Source organism: Rhea pennata, chromosome 1 (genome assembly GCF_028389875.1).
Source record: "Rhea pennata isolate bPtePen1 chromosome 1, bPtePen1.pri, whole genome shotgun sequence".
Taxonomy (NCBI): Eukaryota; Metazoa; Chordata; class Aves; order Rheiformes; family Rheidae; genus Rhea; species Rhea pennata.
This window is the reverse complement of record NC_084663.1, coordinates 28184166-28193812: the sequence shown is the minus strand read 5'-3', so window position 1 is coordinate 28193812 and position 9647 is coordinate 28184166. Positions and strand designations below refer to the sequence as shown.

Genomic DNA, 9647 nt, shown 5'->3' with positions numbered 1-9647 from the left:
GAGAGCAGACTTAAGGCAGAATGTGGGGGACGTTGGTCATGCTCTGTTTGTGAAGAGGTATTTCACAGAAGAGAAGAAAGGAGAAGCTCAAGATCCTGTGAACTGTAAAAGAAAGATGGGAAAAGCTGTGACTTGTCAAAAGAAGCAGAAAGGGGGATCAGTGGCATTTGTGAAATGATATATGTGACACAGCAAGCAATGCAACGGGGGAGAGTGAGGAAAGTTAAGTCAGGGATTGCTGGCAGGTATAGTGAAGATGGCATTGCAGTAAATGAACAGTTCTCACTGTGAAGATAAGGGTTTGATTTTCATTAAGAAATTATGCATGAAATGTATATAGGTGAAGAGAAGACATCATTTTAGGCTTCCTGATCTGTTTTGCACCTATCATTCCCTTGATGCTTTCACTGGGACAGACAGCAGTTGCAGCTATTTGTAACACTGTTGACACCTTGCAGGTGAGGACAAGAAAGTGTTCAAATATATAAAAATTATCTCTTAGCTATAATTGTTTTATTAAAATTATATCTACTAACTGATAAATTCTAACTGGAGCTTTATAATTGAATTAAATATGAAATTATTCTAATGTTACATTCTCCAAATTAAGGAAGGTGTTTGGAGAAATATCAGAAGCTAGAGAAGAAAAAGGAAGAAGAAAGCAATGAAAACTCACACTATAAAAAGGTATAAAAGCATCATATGACATTTATTTTTGTCTGATACTGCTTCCATTCATTCACAAAAGAAGAAGTTTAAGGTGTTATTAATAAAATGAGCATTTAAAAGGGCTATAACATAATGTAGCATTGAAAAAAAATTGTATCAGGTTACTAAGTTTCAAAAACTGATTGAGGGTGCTTTAAAAATGCTGCACCTTTTTCTTGTGTTTTGTTTTTATCACAGAAATGACTGCTGCTCATATATCAACAAAAATGTAGAAGAGTAACTCAGGCTTTTAAGTCTGTAGTTCTGATAATAGCTCTTTTTGCTTGCAATAGTAATTGCAACAGCACTCTGCACTCATAGGAGCAGCAGTTGACTTCCTCAAATAGTATACAATTACATGAGGTGTTAAAATACAGAAATCAATACCAACAGTACTACTTACCATAATATTTTATTCTCCAATTGGACTTTGAGTTAGCTTGAAAATTGTTTTTTGATATAAAGTTTTTGCCAAAATCACCTGAATAAAAGAAACATAATATTGCAGCTTTTGTGAACATAAACCGTGCTTTGAAATCTATGTTATGTATATTTTAATACGAAAACCAAATTCTCCAGATTTCCCTTACTCAGGTTGCCTCAGCCCATGGAACTGACTAAAGTAACTAGAATTTCACCATACGTTTGGCCTTATATAAAACTGAAAAGCATACCACAAAGAACTGTGGTTTTATGTCTGCAAAGTTATGCCACGTTCTCACCTTTATGAGGCATGGCTTGCAGCCATGCAGAATGAAGAATGTGTGGAAATCAGGAACCCATGGAAAAATACTTCTAATCCCATAGATCTGAGGCCATCTGAGCATAAACATTGACATTTTAATCTGAAACATTTTATTCTTTACTGAAATGGACTTTCAGTACAGTGAATAACATACCAGTAATCACTAAAAGATTCTGCGGGATTCCAAAAGCTGCTGTTTTCTACAACAAAAACAAAACAGAAAGGACAGACAGTTGTCTTCCTTCCTTCCTTTCTTCCTTCCTTTCTTCCTTCTTTTCTTCCTTCCTTCTTTTCTTCCATCCTTCCTTCCTATATTCCCTCCTTTCTTTTTGATTTTTCTCATTTTTTCTCATTCTCCTCTTTCTCCCTTTTGTTTTTGCATTTTGCCAATGGAAAGCAGAGAAAAGGTTGAAATTCAAAAAGAAATCTTTAAAGAAATGGCTATTTCAAATGGTAAGTGTTAAACAGAATCTGAGGGAAACGTTTTTGACCAGCTGTGCCAATCAGGCTGTCTCCATGGTGTTCAGAGCAGCAGGCCTTGCTGTACCCCGTTTGTGTAGACTCCTCTGATCTGTGACCTTATGAAGGTACCATTGAGATTACCTGGGGTCTGCAGAGGAGCTGATAGCACGTTATTCAGTAAAAATATCAGTATCAATATCTTGCTTTACCATGGGAATTGCTATATACAGATCACTTTTCCCCAACTTCTGCCTGCACTGCCAAATTATGTACTCCTTTCCCTCTCACTTACTCTTGTGCTAATAGGTGTGAGTCTTGTGCATATGCAGGTGTTAAATGTTAGACAGGCTCTTTTTCCAACAATCTGTCTTTTCTTTCTCCTCTCCCCTGGATTCACAGTCATCCTATAATCATAATGACTCCTTTTGTGTAGTGTGATGGGAAGGAATTGCAGGGCCTGGAGCTACTTCTCAACAAGCCAGAAACTATATCTTAAACACTGGTGTTTATTTCTTGTAGCAGTGAATCATCTTTGTGGTAAAGAGAATGTGCTACAGTGCCATGAATTATGTCTCTAAGTGTGTAGGTAGCAGAACTTTGGTGGAAGATCTGTTCAGATATCAGCATTTCATCAGAGAGGAACTCTGAATGATCATATCAAAGAAGAAGGCAAATCTGCATGAAAAATGATTTCCAATATTAGCCTAGCTTGATAAGAAATGAATAGCTAACCAGAAGGAAAGACTGTTGATGCTTCAGAATGGCCAACAAGTGTGAAAAGAAACCTACAGTGTTTCAGTCAGATGACTGCAACGTTATCGACTTGAAGAAAAAGATCACTTAATGGCAGTGCACTAATCAAAAAACAAACAAACAAATCAACCAATCAATCACACAAACAAATAAATAACAGTTGTACTGTCCCTTTTCTGGAGTGCCCCCCACCCCATTCCTGACAGGTTATATCTAAAGCTCAGCCAGGCTTTTATTTTTCTCTTGTTTGTATCCCTCTGAAGACTTACAGCCATTTCATGGCCTACACAGTGTGGCAGCTTTTTTAACCCCCTGCATGAGAGGTATCCTCAAAGGGACAAGATTATGTCACACCTTCCCAGGAGTGGAGCAGTGCTGGCAGGGACCTCTGCCCTGGATACAATGTGAGACAGCTCTCCAGAGGTGTAGAAACTTTGTCTTTAACTAATAAGAGAGAGCTTGCAACTCCAAGAGGATGCTAAAGTGCTTCCTAATGCTGAACTACACTCCCAATCTCCATCCTGTATTTTGGAAACAGTCATAATTGTCGGTGCCACTTACCATGTTTCCAGATAAGTGTTCCAGGAAGAAGTTTCTTGCCATGTTCCGACGCATGATTAAAAACATGCTTTTAGCAAACAAGGCATGCTCTAGATTTTCTCCATCCACCAATAGAAAAACAATTTCAGCTCCTGAGAGCTTCTTATCCCCTCATTGTTTATAAGAACATCTCTGACACATTTATATTGTGCTTATCTAGCTCCTAAACACAGATATAAAAGGCATGGTGAGCAGAACTATATCTCTGCTGATGTCATCAAGGGATGCATATCTTTCACCAAGACTGAATTTTATCAAAAATCTATGCTAAAAATGACTATATAAATATTTTCTTTTTAAAACAGTAAATATATGTCAGTCTCTATCCCTGCAGGAAATGAAAAAGTTGCATTGTATATGATTTTCTTCTTAGGTGCTATAAGAAGTCTCAGTATAGGCTATCAGCCTGAACAGTGGGAGTTAGTTTTTTGAATTGTAGAAGTGCATAAATGAATTCTTTTGTTGTTGTTGTTGTTGTTGCTAGTGTTTCTGTCACATAAAAATTATCCAAAGCCACTTTCAAGTTTGATCGATTTCTGTGCCTTTTTGCAGTTATAAGTGATTTTTTATAAAGAAGTTGTTATACACCCCTAAATAGCAGATTTGGAATGGAAATATTAGCATAATGGTGCAAACAGTGTTTCTGTAATATAGCACAAATTAATGCTCCTGTCTTCAAAATATATATATATATTTTTGTTTGGCAAAACCTATACACAATTTATTAAATTTTGAAGTACACTAGTTCAACCATTCATTCGGAAAGCAATTGCAAAAGATTTTGCCAGTTTCATAAGGGCTAAATCTTACTCTTTTCAGAGCCTTTTGCTTAAGCATAAAGCTCTTTCAGATTGCTGAGTGGTCTAGAAAGAGCAATCAGGAAAGTAACAATTCCTTTACTTGAAAAATTTAAACGTTTTGAAACCTCTTTTCACTCCTCATCAGAATGAAACTAAATTGTTGCACTTTAAAAAAGGAGAGTGAGAGAGAGAGAGAGCGCATTCCAGACTAGTCAAAGGTGGCTAGAGTATCTCTCTTGGATAGAATAGATCAAAGTTCAAGTTCCTGCTGTGGATCAGACAGCACTATGGTCTCCCTATAGCAGCATGTTATGATGAGAAGCTCTTTCAGTGTCTGTTTTGGTCCAGAAATTCCTCCCTGAATCTGAGCTACTTCCCTAGAGGGAGTTTGGACAAATGTTTGTGTCACTGACAACAGTTTCATTTTAAGGAATCTCAAAAAGATGCAGTTTGTAGCCCAGCTTCTTTGTTGGCTTTCCTTGATTCCTGAGAAGTCTACCTGAGATATCCGTAAGTAATGATTTGATTACTATCTTGTATTCATGTTTTAATACATTTCTACCTCATCATTTCTCACATATCCCTTTTTACAAATACTTTCCTAATTTTGTATAGAAAACATGAAATAGGAGTTTAGACTTTAACATAACAGGGCTCAGTACTGCGTCCCATCCTGTTCAACTTTTTCATTAATGACTTAGATGAGGGGACAGAGTGCCTCCTCGGCAAATTTGCTGATCATACCAGGCTGGGAGGAGTGGCTGATACACCTGAGGGCTGTGCTGCCATTCAGAGAGACCTGGACAGGCTGGAGAGTTGGGCGGAGAGGAACCTCACGAGGTTCCACAAGGGCAAGTGTAGAGTCCTGCACCTAGGGAAAAATGACGCTAGGCACCAGTACAAGCTGGGGGCTGACCTTCTGGAGAGCAGCTCTGCAGAGAAGGACCTGGGAGTGCTGGTGGGTGACAAGTTGACCATGAGCCAGCAATGTGCTCTTGTGGCCAAGAAGGCCAATGGTCTCCTGGGGTGCATTAGGAAGAGTGTTGCCAGGAGGTTGAGGGAGGTGATCCTGCCCCTCTACTCAGCCCTGGGGAGGCCTCATCTCGAGCACTGTGTCCAGTTCTGGGCTCCCCAGTACAAGAGAGACATGGAGGTACTGGAGAGAGTCCAGTGTAGAGCTATGAAGATGATCAGAGGGCTGGAACATCTGCCCTATGAAGAACGGCTGTGAAAGCTGAGCCTTTTTAGCCTGAGGAAGGGAAGACTGAGGGGGGATCTCATCAATGTTTACAAGTACCTGAAGGGAGAATGTCAGGGGGACAGAGACAAACTGTTTTCAGTTGTCCCGTGTGACAGGACAAGAGGCAATGGGCAAAAACTGAACCACAGGAAGTTCTGCCTGAACGTGAGGCGGAATTTCTTCACTGTGAGAGTGACAGAGCCCTGGAACAGGGTGCTCAGAGAGGTTGTGGAGTCTCCTTCTCTGGAGATCTTCAAGGTCCACCTGGACACAACCCTGTCTAATATGCTCTAGGTGACCCTGCTGAACCGGGGGGTTGGACAGATGATCTCCAGAGGTCCCTTCCAACCTTACTGATTCTATGATTCTATAAGGGACAAAACACTTTAGCTCCAAAATAACATCAGCCACCGCATCACTTATAGTCCCAATTCAGCACTCTCTCTCTGTACAGTAAAAGTAATTGCTACACTTAAATATTTTGTTGTATTGTGGACCTTTGAGTTTAACCTGCAAGTGTTACATCCTTATACATGCAAATACTCCTGGTTGTTCTTATGCAAGTAGGAATTACTCACTCATGTGAGTAAAGGTTGCAAGGTGAGTTCCCTTGATATCATTATCCAAAGTATAATAATTGTTTTGCTGAAACTCTTTTAAAAACTAACCTATACTATTTGATTTCTGCACACACACACACGAAAAAAGCGCATTAATGTTGCATTTTGAAAGCAGGCAAAGGTCATATGAATGTTGCCCAAGATTTCTGATTGAGTAATGTACTTTGGAATAAGTTACTGTGATTCTTTGGCAGAACACTGATTATTGTTCAAGTGAAATTTTTCACAGTTAATAAGATGGTCAGTTGCAGGTATTGAAAATATTTGCCCTGCCAAATACCACAAGAGTGAAAACCCTCAAGCTGGCTGAATAATGAAACAGAAATCATTCCAACAAACTATTTGACAGCTGGTGGAAAAATTCCCAGAATATCATTTGACCAAAAATGAAACAGTTTTATTGACTAAAAAACAAACAGAAAAACTTTTCTGAAGAAAATTGACAAAATATTTTGATTATGTTATTTCCAGAGAACAGTCTGATCAGCACTTAATCGGAGCAAAAATGTTTATTTTTCATTTTTTTTAAAAGAAGGTGCTATAATTTATCCAGATATTTCTGTTCATGCATAGTCTACTTTCCACAGGATGGCCATGTGTACCATCAATTTTTAAGTAGATTCTCCAGTGATGTGAGTGGAAAATTCTACTTAAAAAGTCATCGTTAATTTTTACTACCTTACAAGCAGAGAGAGTATTTGAACTGCAATACTATAATTGCATTCGGACAATAATATCCAAAATCCTGCACAAGTACGTAATGATTCAGGAACAAGTGCTGCTTTCAGGAACATCAATCTAATATAGACGAACATTGTTAGTGTAACTGAAAATACGACATGGCTTTGCTGTAACTGAATGCTGCTTACCAATGATCTTCATATATCCTAACTCCACCTTCTATAAGCTGGAAAATGCTTTTCTGATATTGGGACCTCTGAAAGATGCTTTCTTTTGACAACCTGAACTATGTCTTTGCTATAAATGACTAAAGACACACAGACACTTCCATTAACATCTTAAAAAAAGCGTGAATTCTGTATATATGTACAAAGATACACAGACATCGTCATCGTTTCCATGAATTTCAGAGAATAGATGTGACAATAATTCTCTTCTTGTGATGGGACATGAATAGTTATTTCATAAAAACTAAATTCAAAATTGATTCAAATTTGGATTAGAAGAATTTAGCAAAAAAAAAAAAAGGAGTTTTTTTAATGTAAAATAGATCCAACTAACAGTAGGTAATGCATTGCCTCAACTACCTACTCGTGTTTTCAACAAAATCAGCCACTGGACTCTTACCAAGCTGGATACACTGTTTACATTCTGAAGGGGGGTGGGGGGGGGGGAAGAAGGAATTTAGAATGTATTAGTTTCTGTGATGAACTATCTCTATTTTAAAATACTGATTTTTAAAAATGATTCTTCCCCCTGAAAAGAAAAACGTAAAAAATGAAAAATATAAAAGAAAAACACTACAGTGTGGTTAAAATTCAGATCAGTATTCTACATTTCAGTCTTGCTATATTCAGCCTATCTTGCCAGTGAATGTGGCTAAGATGCTCAGGACTTGCAAGAATACCCACCCACTTTCAGAAATAATTGTAGGTGCGGTACTTAGGACTGCTAAATTTGCAACCAGGTTAAGTGTGTACAGCATCTAGAAAGCCTCAGCTGATTCCTACAGAGAAGCTGATGTTTGCTCAGGGTGTTGGGAAATAAAGTCGTTATTAAGATAGAAAGCAAAACCAGGGGCAAGCCCTGATGGTTTTACTCAAGTGAGTAGCCCCACTGATAAAAGGATCAGGAGTGGATGCCGGGGCTCGTATAAAGTTTTATCTTAAGAGGCTCTGTGGAATTGCAGCTGCTTATTTAGCAGATCATCATCTCAGAAAACGACAAAAAAATAGTTCTCTCGCGAGTCGCTATCACAGTGCCGCTTACTTCTTTTGCAGAGAGGCTTTGCGAGCAGAGGCGACGAGCCTCTCCTCTGCTTAATCCCGTTCTGCAAACTTTGGATTTGCGAGACCTGAGCGGCGTTTGCTGGGTGCCAGAAGCGGCACCAGCCCGCCGTGCGTACGGGCGTGTATGTGCATGTGCCTGCGTGCGCAGGTTGTGCGCGCCGCGCCGCGCCGCGCCGCGCCGCCAGGCCGTGCCGTGCCGTGCCGTGCCGCGCCGTGCCGCGTCCAGGGGCGCCGCGGACGGCAGCGGCCGGGCGCGGCGAGCCGCCCGCACCGCGGGGCCAGGCGGCGGCGGTGGGGCGCTGCCGGGGGCCGCGCCGCCGCTCCCGCCGCCCGCAGCCCCGCGGCGGGGAGCGGCCCCGAGCCGCCCTCCCGCGGCAGAGCCGCTCCGCGGCCGCCGGCCCCTGCGGGCGGATGCGCCGCGGCGCCCCGGGCTCGCCGCCACCGCAGAAGTTTCCCACTTTCTTTCCTTCGTTAGCAGGCGAGCAGAGGGACGTTTGCCCATTTTGGGTTATTTAAAGTATGTCACGTTTTGTGCCTCCTGCTCCCGTCCCTTCCCCGTACTTGGTAATTGTTCAACTGGTTACACACAGGGTTAACAATTTTCCCAGTCGGAATGTATATATTTAATATGCGAGCATATTTGATGTTCATTGACAGAGCAACAATAGGAATGATCTTGCTTTATGTACCAGTTACAAGGTTTAATATCATTATATTGCATGCAATATTAGTTTTTATTAGTCGCCATTAACAAGATGTTTTCTACTTGAATTCTCATTTACTTGTTCAATGCAAAAATTATCTTTGTAAAAGAGAAAAACACATCTTCAAGTGTCAGCTATATTAAATTAAAGAACTGTTTACCCTTCCTAAGGAAAGCATATGTATCTAAATAGGCATCTTTTACCGTTTGCATAGTAGATTGGAAATTAGCATTTTTGTTCATTTTCCCATGTATGCACAGCGCCTGGAAGAGTAATACTCCATGCATATCAGATCAGCCAGCCTACAATTTTTGTGCAATATATTATTTGGCAATCTAAAATTTGTAATTTGCATGAAATTGCTTAATTAAAATACAGTCACTCAGGGTATTAATTTCTCTGTCTGGCAGTTCAACGTACTAAAGGCGGGCTACAGAAAATGTGAAATCCTGTCAGATGTAACAGTAAAATATTAACAAAAAAAATCCACTTCTGGCAACAAAGTGACAGAGTGATAATGCTTTTGCCCTGATTCCGGGTTCAAATACGAGCTTGGGTTGACATTGAAACCGACGAGGAAATTTACAATAGCAACTCTGGCTTTTTGCCAATAAATCTGCATCACGGACCTTTCTTGGCGAAACCCTTTCCCTCTCCCCACCCCCTTTACATTTTTCCCTACTAGCAAAGACGAAGAAGAAAAAAAAAAAATCCCTTTTCTGAAACCCAAGTCCCTTACTATTTTCGGCAGCTTGCTTTTGAAATCAGCAACCCTACTGATAAAATGATCCAATCAGTCCTTCCCAGTTGTCAAGACAACAGTTCATAATTGTACCAGCTCTTTTCATTGCAGCTAGACATTTCATAAATAGATAATTCTCTAATTGATCCAGCCAATCCTACTTTGCATACCCTGCCAAACTAGGTAAGCCCAGTTTCTATTCTAGTACAGCAGCAACTTTGTCTGCAAAGACATGCAAATGAGCTTTATTTACAGCTTGCGAGAGGGGACGGAGGGAAAAAAATAAAGAAAGGAGGGAGGGAG

The 9647-nt window shown here is 40.3% G+C and overlaps 1 long non-coding RNA gene across 1 annotated transcript in view; it reads left to right on the top strand.

Moving 5' to 3' along the window:
• The first annotated feature begins 9384 nt into the window (after positions 1-9384).
• Positions 9385-9647, top strand: part of LOC134135519 (uncharacterized) — a 16519-nt gene continuing 16256 nt past the window's right edge. The window contains exon 1 of the long non-coding RNA XR_009957300.1: positions 9385-9527. This is a non-coding gene — a long non-coding RNA (uncharacterized LOC134135519). The remainder of the gene's footprint in view (positions 9528-9647) is intronic.